This window comes from Mastacembelus armatus, chromosome 1 (genome assembly GCF_900324485.2).
Source record: "Mastacembelus armatus chromosome 1, fMasArm1.2, whole genome shotgun sequence".
Lineage (NCBI taxonomy): Eukaryota > Metazoa > Chordata > Actinopteri > Synbranchiformes > Mastacembelidae > Mastacembelus > Mastacembelus armatus.
The window spans coordinates 25,568,440-25,588,786 of record NC_046633.1 but is presented as its reverse complement, the minus strand read 5'-3'; the positions used below and the strand labels follow the sequence as shown (position 1 = coordinate 25,588,786).

Genomic DNA, 20,347 nt, shown 5'->3' with positions numbered 1-20,347 from the left:
TGTATGCGGAGTTCGCGCTCCTTTATTGATCCATTCACCTCTGCGCTCAGGACGATTTCACGTCTCACCGGGCGAGGGAGCGATGACAAAGGAAAGCGGCGCCTTTCGGCGACTCCAGATTGATCCACATCACTGGCTCCCCAAAAATAATGTCGCAGAGAAGACGCGCGGCGTTCGCAGCCTGCAGCTTTAAATCGCCTCAACTTCATCGCAGCCACCTCACAGCTACACCTCACCGAGTCGTGTATACACCACGCAGGGAATTACTGGATAGAGAGAGAGAAAGAGAGAGGGAGAGGGAGATGGAGAGAGAGAGAGAGGGGGGGAGGGAGGAAAACAGACGCACGGTGCTGGATTATTTGGGCAGAGCAGCTGCAGACACGGCGGATGTTACACAGCCAGACAACGGCCGAGGAGCTTGAATCTGTCCAGACTGCGAGTTTTTCCAATGACGGTGCTGGGCAGAATGCTGATATGGTGAGAGCGTCTGTTGACGTTTGTCTGTAGTTTTTTTTTTTTTTTTTTGGTTTGTTTTTTGTTGTTGACACGCACAGAAGAGCGTTAACTTCTTCTTGTGGTATTGGAGCCGATTCCCGTGTAAAGCGCCCATACGCATCTGCGCCTGTTCGTGGCGTCCTCGGGCGTCTGATCCAAAATATCTGCCTCATTGAGTCGCCAAAACATGATCATGGGGAGTTAGTAGTTTTATTGGTGTTTAAGGTGCTCGCCTTGGCTTGGAAATCCCACTCAGAGAAAATCCCTTTATATTTCCAGGCTCTAATATTTGGGGCTTGGAGCGTGTCTTAGCAAGTGAATAGTGAGTTCATGCTGATGTTCATTTGGCCAAATCACTGGTGTTTATTATCATCTGCCATTGCTTCCCTGGTGTTATGTGTATAAGGTTCACAGTACAAACTGATCTGGTTCTTTATGCCTTGTGGTGCTGAAGAAATGTCATTAGACTAAATACAGGTTTGTTCTGATTATTGCATTGCATCCTCATCAAATTATCTGTGGGATTGGTACAGTTCTTGTCTCCTCTTGAAATTAGGTTTTTGATGCTGATGAGAGATTAGGGAGGCTGTGAGCTGCCTGGTGTTCACTGGGGTTGGTGCTTGCCCTGAAAATATGCTCAGAGGTATTTTCTCACGACTGAACCGATGCTTCTGGCACCGAGGAGACTGGGTGGACAGTTGATGATGTGTGCAGACACAAAGCAGTGGGATTTGTTAATGGCTGTCGGTCAGATGAAACTGTTTTGAGTGGCTCTGTGAATTTATGCAAAACTGCTTGAACAGTTTAGGCTCAAATAGACAACAGGACATCATAGTGGTGAATTTCTGCCTGTGGACGTCACTCAACCAGCCCGTCTCCAGTGTAATTCGGCAAAGTTTAGAGAGATTACTGGGATTGTGCTTTAATCGTTATAGTGGATTTTTAGTATGTCACACTCTATTTTGACCTGCGATATTCTGATACATGTCATATATATTTCTCTTTATGCCACCGCTATAAATCAGCAGCTAATGTGCTGATGGCTGTGCATCTGTGTGATTGTGTTTGACAGTAGTCAGCAGTCTTGCTCCAACACTGTCTGTGGCAGGATTACAGACCTCACTAGCTCACAAATCAATCATGTAAGTACTTTTACAGCAATTAGGCTGGAGTATCTGAGTGAGTAGCGTACGTGTATATATACTGAAGTGTGTCATGTGTTTTTCTGATTGTATATTTGCAGTTTGAGCATACAGCATCTCAACTAAGTGTCTAAAGTCAGACTAAGTTTTCCTATGAAAAACCCTCAGACATGTATGATGTTTTATATTCCACATTTCAAGACAATGTAAAAACTATGGTGCTTTTCATTGGCTGAATGTTGAAGGATATGTTTGAATGTGAAGTGATATTATATTATTATATGATAAGTGATATTCAGTTCTTAAATATCCATCACAAGGACTGATTCTGCTGCATGTTATATACATATGTTTTGGCATATCAGGCAGGAGGTGGACTGCAACCTGTTTTACGACCATATCCTGCTACTCTTGGGTCACATGCCAGTCTGTGGATGAACCATTGCTTTGCCCCAGCTGATCTTCCACTGTGTGTGTGTGCGCGAGTACGTGTGCATGCATGTTTGTGTGCATGTACATGTGTGCCACTGCAGCTGTTCCTCTACTCAGAGAGATTAAGTTTCACAAGATGTGATAGATGCCAGTGTCTGCAGAGCCAGCTGTGTGTGAGTGTGCATGTTTGTGCGTTATATGTTTGTCAGTGCATTTCTGCATTTGTGTGAGTGCAGACGCATACTGCTGTTCCGGCGCATGTATGCATTTATGTCATAAATGACCATGTCATTGCCCTGAATTTAGGAGAGGTGATGCTAAGGTCAGGCATGTTTTGAGTCGGGTTGGTAATTATAGCGGCTGTGCCTTTAGTTCCCACAGACCAGGCCAATGCAGTCTAAACCAGGAAGACATGACCAGGGCAGCAGAGACAGACTGGTCAACTTGTCATGTTATAAACAAACACCAAAAAAAAAAACAACAGAAAATTATACAGGATAGAATAGCACAGAACAGAAAAGGCAAGTTTGCTGTTTAAAAGCTGTTTTTGCTCTGTATTTCTGAGAAGTTAGAAATTAAACCTTATATTTTTTATTCACTGTTTTGATTACAATTTCAGGGCTTCTTCTCAGGGCTCAAACTGAATAATGTAAAGGTTTTCAAAGAGGCGATGATGAGAGACAACCTTGTGGTCACTGTAAGCATCAGAGTAGGCTTCAGCTTCAGTTAGCCAGCAACCAGCTGTGTAGCTGTTTGCCAAAGTGATAAGATGTGGAGCTGAGAGGAGGAGGAGCAGCTGAGAGGTAGTGGAGGCACAACGATGCTACTGATTTACCTGGCGGTTGGAGGGGACGGCTTCCAGTCTGTCTCAGCTCTACCTGTCTATCCTTTTAGCCTTGTATTTGTCGTCCAGTCTTCACTTTAGTTTGATCCATCCTCTGAAAATGCTTTTCCTGGCCTTCCTGACTTTTTTTGTTTGCCTTCTTCATTTGCTCCTCTCCTGCTTCCTTTCTGCTCTCGTCCATCCATCACACAGTCACACCCACATACTGTACAGGCTGTGAATTATAATTAAGAGCAAAGATGTCCTCACCTGTGAAGAGGAGCATATGGTGAGATATTAAAAATTTAACTTAAGACTTTACTCGTTTCTTCTGTTCTGCACTGGCTGTGTGTCTTCTCCTGTTTTTGCTCTCGCTTTTTATTTTCTTCTTGTGTTTCATTGTTTCCCCTTTTTGGTTTTTGTCATGTTATATTTCCAAATGCACAGCAAACAAACATTTTTGTTTACAGACATTTTTAGTTGTATTCTGCCTAATTCACCATACTAGAGACACACCAGCAATCAGATTTCCAATATTATTACATGTGCAGTGTACGCCTTTTGTGTGTGTGTGTGTGTGCTGTTGGATTTCTCAGAGAAGAGGTTGAAGATGCAGTGTATGTGTAATGAGGAACAGACAAAAATAGAGGAAAGATAAACAGAGAAAGAAAGAACGACCATGACAGAGACAGAGTTTGTGGTTGGGGCGATCCCTTCATAGCCCCATTTATGTTCCAATCAGAGGTAGACACTCTAAATGAGCCAGGCACAACCACAACAATTCCATTTTCCAACCACACAGAGCACACAATCTGAGCCAAACATGCTGAACCTTCCACAGTCCAGGCTGAAGTGTTTCTCTCCTCTTCCCACTTTCTCCTCTCAGTTTCTTCCTTACATTTATTGCCCCTGTCGTCTTTTCTCTGTCCCCTTCTTCAGTTACTGTCTTCTGCCTGTCTCCCCCATATTCTAGCCTCATGGCACGCATGATGTTTTGACATAGCAAACTGGTGCCAGACCACAAAGCCTTTTTTTCTCTCTGCAGCTCTTTCGCCTGCTCTTTCTGTCTCTCTCTTTTTCTCTTGCTCTGTCTCTCACCTCCCCTTTCCTGCCCTCCTTACTACTACAGTTTAATCTGCAGCAGGGGCTTAGTGGAATGACTGCAGGACTTCCACATCACTTCTTTCTCTGTGCCAGAGGATTTGCTGCTGTTTGCAGTTGTTCTGCTGTCCCCTGTCCTCGCCATTTTCCTAAAACTGTTTACGTATTTTATACTCTATATATGTTGCATAGATATTTACGTCAGTCTTAGCTTTGTCCTTTTACATCCCTTTGTTTTCTCATCTCCTCTCGTCTGTACACAGTGGTGCCTGTGTGACATGTGTTTGCATTACATCTTATTATTCCCTACTCCTTTCTCACTGTCCCATCAATGCAGCCATAAAACTCAGTTGATGTCTGTGAAATTGTTGTTGTGGGTTGTGTTTTTTTCCTACAGCTCCAGTAGAGCTACAAGATGGGGATCTCAGTGTTTGTTGTTGTTTTGAAAGGACAGAATATAAAACTTTATTCACTTAAATTGGCAGTCACACAAATCTTCGGTTTTAGTGCATTTTTTTTTTGGTCAGTCACATCTGCTGTATTTTTCTAGATATTATCAGTATTTGGATTTTCACTTAAAGCTGCTGCTTCAGGAGGAACATTTGTCACTTCATGTTACTTGGAAAGAGCTCTGCACCTCCAGGTGTTAAGACCAATAAATGTAAAAGCCTTTTATGTGAACCCAATATGAATCACTCTTGTGTTATATCAATCAGCAATGAAGTACAAAACAGACGTTTATATGAACATTTCACGGATGAATACTTCAGGATAAAGCGAGGAATTTTCCAGTGCATTTCATGAGCAGAGAGTAGTTTCCTCTGTATTCTCTGTGGGAGTCTTTACCTCCACTGTCCCTGCCCTGGCAGAGCTTCGCTCCTTGGCCCAGTCACTTTCAACCTCCCCATTCACAAATGACAGAGCCAAGCAGCAACTGGACACTTTAAAATGGCTCCCACCAATCACGCACAGCCCATTAATTCTGTCTGTTTTCGCTCCTAAGTCTTCTGCCTGTCCAGGATTAGCCCTCATCATTGTTTGTCTGCAAATTTGTAATTAATGACTTGTCTCTTTTTGTTTGTTTTTGCCAATTCAGTCAGGGTTGGACTGTTCAACTGCGTTTTTTTCTTTTGTCCCATCACTTATCTGTCATTATGTTGCCGTTCGTTTCCCCTCTTCTTCTCTCAGTCCAACACAAATCCCATTTCTTGTTGTTCATGTTCAGGAATTATGTTCTGCATTTCCCCCAGACTGCCTAAGGCACCTGGGATTAAATGATGTTTGATGTGTGTGTGAGTGTGTGTGTGTGTGTGTGTGTGTGAGTGTGTGTGTGTGTGTGTGTTTGTGTGCGTGCATACAATTTTCTCTGCCTTTACTGTTAATGTTGTTTGTGTAAAAGATTTCTTCTTGTAGCCCGACCTCCAATGAGGTTTAAAGGTTTACAGGATGTGAATATCACTGTGCCATGTGGGCTGTGTGAGTTTGTGGGCAAGTGTGCATCTTCGTGTGTCCATCGCTGTGCGCTGTGTACATTTGTGGATGATGACGGATGAATAATCTCTTTACAAACAACAAACATTTGAAATTATTAGACATGCTTCTCTGTTCTCAGAAGACAGCATGCCACAGGTTTGAATGAAAATATTACAAATCTGACCTGAAATGTCCTGCATGATCTGGTGGATTTAGTGTGTTTTACTTGATTATACTTGATTATGAAAATGCATGTTTCAGAGTGTGCGTGCGATGGAAGCACATGTATTTTCATATTCAACAGACTGCAGGGCTGCACATTTGTCTCCTGGAACACATGTATTCATAAACTTCGATCATCCCTGGGGGGAACTTGGTTGTAAGGTGATATGGCGACACAGTCGGTCAATAAAGGTTAACACTAATATCATGCGACATACCAATGCATTAGAGAAACATACCAACAGAGAGGCTTAGCATAATTATACTGTGCTCATCATGTAACCATGCACTATGAAATCATTTCCTTCCATCTGTAATGTATCCCAAACCCCCTACTCAGCAATTCCCAACCACTCCATTCCTGCATGGCCTTTAGACACAGGAAGTGCCTTAGCAGGTCTCTCAATATCTCAATATTAAATTAGACCCGTCATTTAATACATCCCTTGGTGTAGAGATTGGCATCATTTTCTGTGTGCATCCTCTGAATCTCCCGGCCAAAGTAAAGAGGCAGGTAACCAACTGCCAACCTCCCCCATGTCTTCCTTAAGAAGCTCCTATAATATGTTTATTGAAAATAACAAGGTTGTCTTCTAGAGTTGCAGTCAGGGCTCTGCTCCTGTCTCAGCTTGAACATCAGTAAAGTGTGGAGTATTCTTCAATGGAGCTGTTTAAATTTCCTACCCGGGTGTATACTTCTTAACATGAGAAGGATAGTGTTGTGCTTCAACATGTCCTGCTTGTCATTCTTTAATGCCGTAAATGAACAGAGTGTACCAATGAAGAGCAGCAATACATATAGCAAAACAAAATATGACGGAAGAAGAAACTGTCCAAATTAATTTGGGTTTATAAAGAAAGAACAAATTGCTGTGCATCAGCTCCTACTGTTTGCAACTCGTTGCTTTTCAAAGGCCCAAATGTTTAATTAAATTTCATAAGATATTTTTGCTTTAATGTCAGACATTTCAGAGGCACAAACAGTGTATTAACCAGTGTCTGCTCATCAAATAACTTAATTATAGGAATTTAATTGTCTTTCAGTTGTTGGAGCAAAGCATGTTTCTGCATATGCATCACAGTTACGCTTCGGTCGGCCTCTGAAATCTGTCAGCACAGATTGGGCCCTTTCCTTCTGCACAGCTTCGTTAACTCGTGACCCCAAAGGTGTCTGTGCTCCCCATTGGTTTTGAGCATGTACACGTACATGAGGGATCCTGTGTATGAGTGTGCACAGGCATCTGTGAACTGTGTTGTCTCTCGTTTCACAAAAAGGCAGACATAATAGGACTGTGTCAACACGCACTCACGGATATGTGTGTGCAGAGTTAAAGGCACTAAAACGCAGGATTATAACGTAATCTGACATTTCTTGGCTGATATGCTGATTCACTGATTAGAAACCAGTCTGCTATGCCAAGATTGTGTGTGTGTGTGTGTGTGTGTGTGCGTGTGCAATTGGGGGTATTTGCAGGCGAGCTTAACGTATGCTACCCGTTACACCACATGAAAGGGAACAATCATCCGGATGAGAATTGCAAAGCTACATCTCTCTGATTGGAAGTCAACAAACAGTCGCTTCAGTTGCCTCACACAGACGACACAGTCGCACATACATACACCCCCACACGTGAGGCAGTTTACCATAAGCTTACCCCAAATGGACTGCCCAACTCATGCATGCACACACAAGCAGCACACACTAAACAACAAATTGGCTGGCTAGTGCGCACAAACACACACACACACACACTCTGCAACAGTGTGATATTTTGTTGTAGCTGTTGTAGCATGGGCTCATTTTAAGAATCCTACCCGTGACGTTCTGCTCTCCTCATAGACTATTTAGCTGCTGCACTGGGTGGCAGCCAGTAAAATGGTGGTGCTCATTGTAAAAGACTGCTGGCTGCCATTGATTTGGCCCAGCAGGTCTCTGAGGATACACTCTGCTGCCCTGCCAGCTAGGCTCAGGGATGGGGACTGTGGAGTGCGTGTCAGACATAAAGAGGGAATGGGCCGTAAACTGCATGTTTTTTTGGAGTGTACAGTGGTGCAGTGTAAGGGGATGGCCTTCATGGTGAAATCCCAACCTGCAGCACATCTGCACTAACGATAGATTTCAAACTGCTCAAACCCTTTTTGTGGAGCAGTCAGTTAGTCCTAATGCTTTTGATGTGATTGGTTGTGTTTACCGGCAGCATGAGAGGGAGGAAAAATAGCATGTTGAGGAAAAATGCTTTCTTCTGGCATTCTCCTCCATATTTTGCTGTCATCTCTCTTCCTTGTTCTTTTTTTTTCGCCACACTTTGACTCCTCAGACGAGCTTTGAAACACAAACAAAAGAAGCTGGCATCACACTATAAATAATGCAGACTGAGAATGGGGTCAAATGCTTTGGATTTCACAGAACCTACATACACCCAGATGGGAGCTCATGCTCATACACTCACACGCAAACACACATTATATATTGTATTTTTTCCTATAAGTAATATGTATTCCCTCATGAGCAGTCAGTCTGAAAATTAAGTGCAGATGCAAACTCATTACATACTGTCACATATATACAGCCCATTGACTTTCTCAAGCATGTACACACACTGTTGTGTATGCACACACACTGTACTGTACACACACACAGGCCCTTTACTGCCTTGTCCCTCTAAGACAAAGCGAGACAAACGATTCTGTTTGGAATAAATTTAGGCCTTGTTTTGCCCCCTACCCTCCAGCCACCCCTCTCTTTTCCCTCTTCATAAGTCCAACAAGGGCGACTCAGCCATCCCCTCCATCCACTGCTCCTATCCATCAGCATGCTGCCATAACCTGCCGCAGCTCTGTGATAGATTGCTTTTCATGTGCTGATGTATTAGCCTATCAGACTTTGAGGAAGTGACAGATTAGAACATTATGCTCCTTTATGATTATGTGAGGCTTGTTTTTTTTTATATATCTGCTGTTGATGTTTATCTGATGCTACTTTGGATTCTGTTATATAAGAAGCATTTTTCATTGTGTACTTCCTAGGAGGGTATAAAGTAAGACAACAGTTTCTGTTTATACCAAGTGCAAAAAGATTAAAAGCCGGAACACATAAAAGTGCATTTGTTTTAAAGGAAAACCTTTGAAGGGCAGACCTTTGTATGCTCATATAATGTATGTCTGTGACTGTGGGCTTCCTCGAGTTTCTTTATTTAAAAATGAGTATAAAATGGTGGAGCAATTCTTTCTCTTTGTTTCTTAAGAACTTATAAAAAGATTCAGCTTTGATTTCATAAATGGAAAAACAATTTGACAAATTTCAGATCCTGAGGAAACATAAAAATACTCTAGACAACATATTTTGCTCCATAAATGTAAGATATTTTGCCATTTGTTGTTTTAAAAGCTCTTTGTTTGTTGGAGGTTTTTGCTGTTAATGTTTTTCTAATTCAAATAATTCAATGTCTATGATTGCACCTGGTTTATGAGAGTGTTAATTTGATGTATTCCTGTCAGGCACCACTTCCCTGACTATGTGTGTGTTGTGAAACTGATGTAATGGGTGCAATAGACTAGAGACTAGAGATTTTAGCATATTTTAGTCACAGTTTTGGATGTTTATGATTATGAGCAGCACGTCACACGGCTGACTCCTTGACTTGAGGATAAATGGATACAGCTGCTCCATTTTAGGACGTTTTCCTCATTTCTAACCCTGAGAAACAAGCACAAACACTGACAATGTGTTCAGTGTCAGACTTTCCTATTATAGCCTCAGATTCAGCACTTCCTTGTGTCTTTCTCTGAATAGTCTTTCAGCATTTATAAAATAACCCAGCAATGCTAGATCCATAAAGGAGTCAACATGATGAAGCTGTTGTTTGACCTTCTATGGAAATAGTGTATCCAGGAGAGAGTATTTACAGCACCTGTGTAGTGTTTTAATGGCAGTCTCATTTAGCCTATAGACTTTTCCCTGACCCCTGACTGCTAAATCCCATCCAATAGCACAATGTCATGATTGATGACATCATTAGCAGCATCATTGACACACAGAAACAAGGACACACTTTGATAGACAGCAGCCTCCCCACATCCGTGTTTCTATATGTGTATGTGTGTGTCCATTTATCAAACATGACGCAGCGAGGTTCATACATTTCTGTCATTCTTCATTATCATTCCTGTTATGGCTGTACTGTGTGTTAATGCCACAGATCAGCATGTTGTAAAGATATCAGCCCTTCTTCCTCAAAACCCTCTTTATGGCCCCGGTCCATTCTGGTGTAAGACAAGGCTGCATTACTGTCACTAGCCACTATAATGTATATACATTGAGACACACAGATGGAAACACATGCACAGCCCCAGACATCAAGCACTATTCTTTCTCTGTGGCTCTTTGCTTTCTTTCTCATCTTTCAGTTTCCTCATGCTCTCACTCACAGTGGTGGAAAGGATCTAAGAAAATAACTCTGTAGTGCAATTTGGAAGTACTTGTACTTCACTGAATATTTCTATTGTAGAGGGAAATGTTGTACATTCTGTGAGGCCTGCGACAGACTGATCTGTCTGGGCTGTACCCTGCCTCTCGCCCAGTTTCAGCTGGGATTGGCTGCAGTTCCAGGATAAGCAGTAGTTGATGGATAGATGTTCCACATTATACAGTTTGAGGTTTTATGTATTCGTGCCAACTGGAAGAAATCATGTCCCCTAAAATCAGTCCAACTGAAATCACATGGTAGTTTCTAAAGTAAAAAAATGTGTTTTCCAATGTGTTGTTTATGGTTTCAGACTGTTAAAAGGAGGGAAAAGCTTCTTTGGGGAAATTTCAAAAAGGCTATTTTTCATCTCAGCTGACAGGTATTGCTGTGTTTGATTGACGGCAAGCAGTGGTGCTGAAGAGCAAAGACTACACCACAGTTTCAGTAGGCCAAAGCAACAGTTGCAGTTAATGCTCATTGCTAAGCTGAGCTAGCTGGTTGCTGGTTTAGCTCAGTATTTAATGGACAGATACAAGAGTGATATGTATCATCGACTCTCCATCAGGAAACAAATCACCTTAAAATTAAATGAATTAAAATTATCCTTCTTTCCTTCTGCTTTTCAATTTATCTGAATAGTCTCTCAACATTTTGCAGGAAAATGCATCACTGCTAGATCTATATATGACAAAATGTATGTTTTTGCAGCAAATCTGTTTGCCACTATCATAGTCATCTTATTCTGGGAACTCAAAACAACCTGCTGTTACATAAACTGCTGAATCCAGTTCAGCAACCAGAACTTTTTTGGAGGATGTTTGAAAAATCATGTCAGCCCCCTCCCCCTTTTACATTTGCACACATCCTCAGCTCGCACACACTCATTGCAGGTCCGAACTTCCTTCGTCAATGACATCATTGGGCTGTGGTGCCCCCAGCGGCAGCAAGCCTACAAAGGTCGGAGGCGCTGGCTCTCGGATGTCTGATTTGATTCACCCTGACAACCAAGGACCATTTGGGAGCCTTGTAACCACGGCAACCCCATCACAACATTCTGGGTGGTTGGTTGACAGGGCCAGTGAGGACCGGTGTTCCTTGCATCCATTTTTAATGGCCAGTGTACTTACTCGCTCATCTTGGGCCTCTTTCCCTGCGGTCCCAGAGGGAAAGGCAGCCAACCTTGGTGCAAAAAAACCCCATTACATATTTATTGTCCCTAGTCTTAATTATTGGACCAGAGGGGATGTGGGTTTTGCTCTCTGTCTCTCATCCTATCTCTCTTTTTAGCTTGGAGGAATGAGATCTTCTCTTTTGGTCGGTTTCTTTTCTCTCTCCATTCTCTCCATTTGTCAGACTTCCATCCTTCTAAACTATGCAGCTTCAAATCCGTAAGTAACCACTAATGGAAAATATGAGGCAGATTGTGTTATGGAAAATTACAGTTTTTTCACATATTCCAGCAGAAAACCAGAGGAACTGAAATGCACTAAATGCGATGTGCGTGACCTTATTAAGTGTGCAAAAGCTCAAGGCAAACACTTGAAATTAAACCTATTTCTCAGCTGCATAAACTGTGATGGACTGGTGACCTGCCCAGGGTGTACCCCTGCCTTTTCACCCAAAGAGAGCTGGGATAGGCTCCAGCAGATCCCTGTGACCCTGGTTAGGAATAAGGGGGTATAGATGATGGATGGATGGATGGATGGATGGATGGATGGATGGATGGATGGATGGAAACTGTATTGACAGACTGCTCCCCAACTTTAAATTAGCAACACTACAGCATATGCAAAGTCTAATCTTTAATATTTATAGTTCATTATAGAATTGGATTTTTCTGTTTTCCACAGTAAGGACATGCCATTATTGTGGTCATTTAAATATCCATGTATATGTAGTGTTTACATCTCATTTCCCTGCATGTTATTTTGAGTCATACTCATGTACTCCCACTCTGCTGCAGGCAAAAATCAATCTGAGGGAAAGGGTTTCGTAACCCCATCCTTCTCTCTCAGCCGTTGTAACATAACATTGGAGATCATTGATCAAAAATGTATTTTTAGACTCACAGTTGTCCATTGTCTCCTCTTTGACTTTCAAGGTGGTGTTGTTGTTATTCTTTATGCTGTAGATGACTGATCAAACTCCTTCTGTCTCTATTTCTTCTTATTTTTTTTTCAGCTATCAATAGGTTATGATCTTCCTCTGGGTTTTCTCCCTGCTTGAATATGATTGGATGAAAAAGATCCTTTGGCTTTGACTTTGTTTTGTCCTCTCTCCACATAAAATCACCTTGAGGAAGCATGCCTTATTCTTGAATTCAGATAAAGTAAGTCAGCAGTCACTGTAGTGCTCAGTGGAATGTGTTTTTCTTTCACAATAGGAAGGCCACCTCTTGAGTTGTGGTGCAAGAACAGAAGGATCGCTCAGTTATTGCGTGGTGTGGGATTTTTTTGTGTGGCTGTTTCTGTTAATGGGCACAGGCTTCCCTTGATAGACCACAGGTGAACACAGTCAGTGCAAGAAGTGCCAAACTGAAGAACTGCCATTTATTGAATAACCAGTTTGATAGTATAGAAGAGGATGTGCAATAAACCAGGCATCGTGCGGATAAAAGGTCCAGAAGGGTTAGCCTGCTTCTGCTCTGGAGGAGATCCATATTTTATTTGATGTGAGATCCACTGAAGCCCTGTAAATTTTTACTGCTGTATTCCACCTGCTTGTGGAGGTCATCCAGCCCGCTAGAACAGTAGATCTGTGTGTGAACCTGTGTGTGTGTGTGTGTGTGTGTGTGTGTGTGTGTGTGTGTGAACCTGTGTGTGTGTGTGTGCTTACTGAATGGGCACAATGGGCACAATGAATAAGTGTGTGTACGTGCCTGTGTCAGTACACTTCCTTCCTGATGTGTGTCCAGGCACAGCAGTTTACAGCAGTATGTGTAAGGCCACAGCATTCATACTGTAACTATACTAAAGGGAAGATCAAGATCAAGTATGAAGTAAGTAGATTTACTGTTACTGTACATTAGTACTGTTTGGATGTCCTGCTACTTTATTAAAATATTTCCTTCTAATAGACTTTATATTGTCATTGCACTGGCCATTATCATATTTATTTTGATGCTAGTTAGTTTGCAGATTAACTAAGAGGAAAGATAAGTAATTATTATATTTTTATTATTGATTTTTTAGTGGCACAGTGGTGGTTCATTGGTACTCCAGGTACTCCAGAGACTTCATTGGGTTCATTGGTAACTGTAAATTTTACTTAAATGCGAATGTTTGTCTGTCATCTATGGACAGCTGGGACTGGCTTCAGCCCCTCTGCCACCCTCTACTGGATAAGTGATACAGGCAATGGATGGAGAGTTTACTTTATACAACATCAGAACAAAGCAAACAGTGTTTATTACATTTTCCCAGGGTCAGAGGCATCATCTTGAAAATTATTTTTTCATATTACTTAAATTCCTCTTCCTCTTTCCAGTTCTTTCCTTCCTCCACCTTCTCTTTAACCCTCTTCCCCCTCAGCTGGAGCTCATCTGTCATCTTCCTCTCACTTCTTCCCCTGTAGTCCTGCAGCTATCTTTATGACCATCTTGCTAATGCACCGCTCAATTAGCCCTCAATGAGATTTCCACTAAAAGCTGGGTTATATAGGTAATTACATGTTTTCATCCCCCCACCTTTGACTAATCCACTCAGCGTCACTCCACTCCTCTCTGTACACCTCTTTTGCCTTTTGGCTCTCTCGGTATCATGGATAGGCCCTAGATGGTCCAGTAGATGTTTCTGTTAGTCACAGCTGCCTTAACCCTTCGATTGGCCACGTTCAGCACTTTGCTTAGTGCACAGTTTTCACTTTTTTCAGTCTGCATGTCAGCTCTGTTTTTGGGGACACTTCATCATCAGGATAGGAAAAGCAGAACCACCCACTGGTGAAATGCAGATGAAATCGTACCTGCTAATGGAGACAATAAACAGGTTCAGGTGATTTTGTCTGTCAGAAATTGTCAGACACTGAGGAGAAATGCTTGGTGTCAGGTGGAAAGTGGTAGTGGGAGGGATTTGTACTTTTTGTGTGGACATCAGCAAGCGTAGGTGCTGCTGCTCTCAGCTCTGACAACTATTGATCAAATTGCCTGCTTCAAGGCAACAGTCCAGAGGCAGTCTGTGAAACTGGTGGGATGTGTAATTGTGCTTGTGTATGCTGAGGCCAAGAAAAGAAATAGACTTTTTATCAGCTTTACTGCTGCTGAAATAAATTGATGCAAACATGCTGTCTTTGGGTTGTCCTCTTCTGTTGCATAAAAAAATAGCAGTGTTTACCATGATGTATAAATGTCTATTCAAAACTATCCAGATAAGCTTACAAACTGTGCCATTGTCAAGGTCTAGCCATTATTCAGCAGACTTGTAGATTTTTTTGTAGATTTTTATCTTTCATGTGCTCGGGCCAGGCTATTTTCATACAAGACGCCACTGAAAGGACCAAGCTTTTTTCAGGGATGATCAACTGAAAAGCTTTATTTCAAAGGTCAAGGGAATAGAACCAAGACACAAAAGAGCCTTCAAATTACCAAATCAAAAACGTGTTCTGGAAATTTAAATAGGAAGGCCTTGGATAGAGTGTAAAAGAAAACTGTAGGATTCCTGTTTTGGATGCTAGGGAATGTAATAACTCCAACACAGGATGGTTTCTTTGATATTCTATTTGTGTTTATTTCAGTGGAAAAAAATATGTGATCAGGACTCACACAACTGAAGTTCTTGTAGGCCTTAAGAGATAGGAAGAAAGACACCAAAACAGAAAGGAGTGAGGGTGGGCAGGGCATTATGGGAGAAAGAGAGGGATGGTGGGAGGTAGGGAGGACATAGTGTTTGGGAAAGCAGAGGAAGTGATAGGTTGAGTACAACCAGACAACCTAAATCCTAGTTTGAATCAATCACATTTTCCCTTCCTCTCCTCTCAGTTTGTTTTATTGATTTCTTGTTTTTGCCAGTATCCTGAAAGCTGACTCAAATTGCTCCTCAGAATTTTTGAGGCACCATCTCCCAGTGAAAAGTTTTTGGTCATTTGTTCTCACAGCTGTATAAAGAAAGTTATGGTAGCATCAGAGTCATAAAGAGCAAATGGGGCACTGGCCCACAAATGACATATGAAGCCACTTTGCATGCCTCCATTATGTTTTGGGAAATAATAATACTGGCCAGATAACAGTGAGTGCAATTCAGGAAGTATGTAGATCCTAACAACCCTCACCTGAGCTTGCTTCTATTGTCCATCTAACGAGTCTATTCAGACCAGGTGTGAAAAGTGAAACCAACTCAGGAGTGTGGGTCTAACGACTCTCACCTGATTTCCATAGCTCACCTCAAGGTGAACTTCACTGATGAAGCTACCTAGATGAGTAGTGAAACATTTTGACCTATAACCTTGAAGTCCAGTTGCCATGACTCAACCTCTGGATAACGCCACCTGGACGACCGAGAATCTCCACAGACATAATTCAGGAAGTAGTGTTGCACTGATTGGTGCTCTTTCAAGTCTAAGGCAAGTTCAAGTCAATAGTTTTCATAAGTCTGGATGCAAAACCTTTACTCTAGTAAATGTTGACCATGTTACTCTCAAAGCTAAATTCATAATGTTGTTTCAATGCATGAGCTAGTAAGTAAATATTCAAGTGTATATCCAAGGTTTATATAAGGACTTAGAATGGAGATGTAACCTAGGTTTCAAATGCACAAATCAAATGGATGGATCATTGTGTGATTTTAGGTGCATGTTAAGAAAGGGTTAATGTTTTGACTCTGGTCGGACATTGAGCTGGCCAATCCGCAAGCTAGCTAGCGTAATTGCCATCTAGCAGTTCCGCATTTCATTGCCCATGCTTTTCCGGTTTTCACTGTGCGGACACAGCATGTGCGCCGCTCAGTAAATCGCAAAGACCATCTGTTGCCATCCGACTGGAAAGAAATGGTGCACAGTCGAATGTCTGATAAACTGATGTGGAAACTGTGAAACTACTCAACGGTGAGCTGTGTTGTTATGTTGAGAGACGTGATGAGTCTCACGACATGTAACTCATGATGAGTTACATTACATGACGTATTATCGAGTCATGGTAATCTGAGGGTTAATTTTTTGTGCATTCTCTTACTGTTACCGGTGCATAGAGGGATAAATAAGCACGTGAACCTAAATGCCCTAGGTTATTTTCTGTGATTTAGTTAGGTCAAGTTAAAGGTGCAATATATGATTTGTTTTCCAGTGCCAATATAATTGTTGATTGAATGTTTTTATGTAAAGAGGAGAAAATTCTCTGAATGTAACTTTTGATTGTGTTTACAGTTTATTAGGTAAATAGAATTGCTTGAACTAAAGATTTAAATTGTTGTACAACTAAACTTTGATATTTGATCTTAATTAATTGACATATCGCAAGGTGATAGGTTAATTAATTAATGCTTATGACTGGAGAATTACTGGATATGGTTTATTCTGACAGTATAAAACTAACTGGGATTGTTTGGGTTAATTTGACCTGTTTGTAGGTCAGGTTTTTTCCCGGGTACAGGAACCCCCAGAGGGATTTGAACTCATTTATGCCGATGAGTTCTATCTGAAGAACACCGACCTTCGGAGATTTGTTCCTTGGAGGGAGGATATTCCGGCATATTTGACTTGAAGAGTTCCTAGTGGATACTAGGTGGCGAGCCAGTTTTGGATTACAGAGAGAAGATTTCTACGTAAAGGGCTTCCTGAATTCCCTCAATCACGGATTGTGTGGTAGGATCACTGTCGCTGACACAGACTTAAAGGGCCCCAACGGTTCACTATTGACTCTGGGAGAGTTTTATTTTATTTTTCAAGTGCACATTTTATTATTCAATTTATTTTCATTACTCTGTTTAAAGACTGTTTTGTGTCATTTACAAATTGTTATTAATACAATTGGTTCAATATAATTTATTCATTGTGTTGTTCCTTATTGACATTCAACCACTGGCTCATGAGAATCTGGCCTCTTCTGGTGCTGGTCCAAATTTGATGCTATTGAGATTTCCTAACTGTGCTCATATTACCAGGTCTTAAGTGAGGTTACAGAAAGTTTTTGCTTTTCTTAATACGTCAGCAGAAGTTGAGCCCAAGTCAAGTTCTCATTTTTACAACTTGGAGTCAAGCTCTCAGTTCAGCAGCTCTCATGTGGACATAGTACAGTTCAAGGTTGGAATCTCAAGTTTGAGATGGAGGCAGAAGCTACAGCATTTTACACCTGAATTCATGCTGGCAGTGGACATTTTTAACATTAAACCTCTTCCACCCCTGCCCCAGGTCAAACCGCTGCCTCACTCTGCTGCATCTTATGATGCTTCACTCGTACAGAACATGTGAAAAACTTAATCCAGATGCTGTTTTCTCAGAAATGTACAGCACTAGTGCCTGAATCATTTTTGCAGGTTAAAGTGGTGTTGTATTAGTGTGCTCTTTTCCTTTCCCTTATCCTGTGTCTCTCTCCCACATACACACACACACACAGTATACATACAGCTGTTGCTACTGGTTGTTAGAAGTAGTTGAGTCACCCTATGCAGAGGGAATTAAAATCCCTGTCACAGCATAGTGTCATCAGCCACTGTCCCTGCAATCACTGACACTGAACTGTGTGCATTTAATGATCTGCAGTTCTCAAGAAAACATTCTCAAGGGTTATTTCTGGAGTTTGTATGAGTGTTTGTGTGCAAACAGGGGAGATCACCGGTAATCAGTGCCTGAGTGTCTGTACGCACATGCTCAGCAACATACATCAAACAAACATTCTCCCTTTGTGTTTGTTTCTGTGACAGAGACTGTTCCATTTTTGCAAATCTTATTTCCATACTGCTTGTTACCTGTCAAGCTGTGAATGACAGTGACATGAACTTCTTTGGCATCAATTTAAGGAGTTCCTAAATAATGAGCAATGTGTCAGTCTAAACTACCTACACTGTGAGAGAGAGGAACGTTTGCGACCAGCTTTGAAATAATTTAGGGTACAAACGAGTCAGGTTTGTAAAACACCAAAGAGTTTCTGTACAGACTTACAAGGTGGTTACAGACAGCACTGTCAAACATGGGACAATAAAGAATATATATATTCCAAAGTCAGAACTAAAACTGAATAAAATGCATATGACAAAGACAAAACTGATTCATGTTTGGACACTTTTCCACCAGTTCAAAGGACATCAGCCCAAAACAGCTGAACCAAGCAAATGCACGAGAGTTCATTTGGACCAACATCACCCTGAGACCATCAAAATAAGACCTTGACCAGTGTGGAGGACTACATTAATAAAATGCAATAAAAAGACATTTTCAGAAACTTTTATGACTTGAGTGCCCCACTGTTCTTAATAGGGAATGAGAAGGACAGAAACCTCGTCTTTCCCAGGTAGTTTATTTTGTTTTCCGTGCAGCACTGTGACGCAACAAATCCAAATTGTCTCTCCATTAACATTTCTGTCAGTCTGCCACTGTCTCAACAGGGCAAATAGAATAAGTTAATTACTATGGCTAATTGCATTTGGTGGCTCAGCTTTGGGAATATCAAATCAAATTAGGATATTCACAGTTCACCGTGGCCTTAAGCTGTGCTTTTTAGGATCTGTCTTTTGTCTTTGTATCTATCTTTCTTTCTGAGCATCGCTTCCAGCTGCACTGTGCCTTTGCTTTCTAGTCTCTCCCCCTCTCCCACATCAACCACCCATGCTTTTTCTTTTAATTCCATTTTTAGATCTCGTTTTGTCTTAATTTTGTTTTTGTTTTTTTTTTTCATTATTCATTCCCATCTTGCAACTTTTCAGCTGCATCTCTTCATAAATTGTGTTTGCTTGTGGTGGCTAATAATGTTCCCGGTAATGTATTAACTTCACAAAATGCAATAAAATGACCCTCTAAATGGGACAAAATACAGTAAAAGCCGTTAGTCATTTAATGTCATAACAACATATGATTAATATGGCATTTTTATTGGAAGATGATGTAACCCGGCAGCTTTTGAACATTATGGCTTAAATTGTTAACTTTTTAAACCTTTCTGTTCATTAACATTGCAGTATGTTGTATTCAGCCCATTTTAAGGATCTTTTTACATTTTGACAGGTTACCTCCAGTAGTAATCAGTAGTAGTCATTACAGTAACACTTCACCAAACCCCAGCTATGATTATAAAGCAAAACACGGTTGTCATGAAAAAATACGTCTTTATAGGAGAATACATGCATACATAGATCATAGACATCTCTATCATCACACCTGAGCCAATGTAATGTATTAAGAACATTTTATTTGATGAACATTCATCAATACCGTAATATTTTATTGTTACCACGTAGTTTTTTCTAACTTTTCTCTCTCATTTATTTTCTCTTTCCTTTCTCTCTTTTTCCTCATCTCCTTCCCCCTTCTGCTCGTGTTCTGTCTGTCCTGTGACAAAACATGAACCAGCCTGTCAGTCTTTGAGTCAGCCTTTGTTCTGTCACAAACTATCCTACAGATAAGTGTGAGTGATCACTGCAGGCTCAGGGAAACAGACAGTGTATAATTGAGTGACAGGGACTAATGTAAGTGACTGGCCCAGAGTCGACCGTGATCCACGACAGCAGCAGAAGCTCAGGCATCGAGGGAGGCCTTCGGTTAGGCCCTCAGAAACACTAGCAACAGCAGCCAACTAGATAACAATCTGGTGACTACCTGGCTGTGTGTGGCTCAGGTTATTCTCTTTTTGCCTTCTTTCCATCGTGGTTCTCTTTTCTCTTTGTAGCTCTGCGGCTCTACTTTCATTTCTTCTCCCTCCATGCATCTTTTCTCATCATTCTCTCTCTCTTGTTTCATCTGTGACTCACCCTCGTTATCTTAGCTCTTTAATTAACGTGACGTGCTGTGAAGTGAGATACTAAATAATGCACTATTTTCCAGTGACACTGAATCGGCCAGAAGGATTAGGGGCCACACACAAACGTACGCACACACACACACACACACCGAAATAGATGCCCTTCTTTATAAGTGATCTACCTTTACCCATATTAAGTTATCAACAGACAATAGAGTTAATTAGGCAAATATGCACATGAATGCTCTTCTGAGAATATGGTGTATCACCAGTGCATTAGCATTTATCCTACAGTTTCCAGTAATGCATACAGTAT

The 20,347-nt window shown here is 41.3% G+C and overlaps 1 protein-coding gene across 6 annotated transcripts in view; it reads left to right on the top strand.

Annotated features, from left to right (window-relative positions):
* Positions 1-377: 377 nt before the first annotated feature.
* Positions 378-20,347, top strand: part of ptprdb (protein tyrosine phosphatase receptor type Db) — an 88,279-nt gene continuing 68,309 nt past the window's right edge. For all 6 annotated transcript variants that reach the window (XM_026303134.1, XM_026303131.1, XM_026303129.1 and 3 more), the window contains exon 1: positions 378-477. The gene's annotated coding sequence lies outside the window, so the exon portion shown is untranslated. The remainder of the gene's footprint in view (positions 478-20,347) is intronic.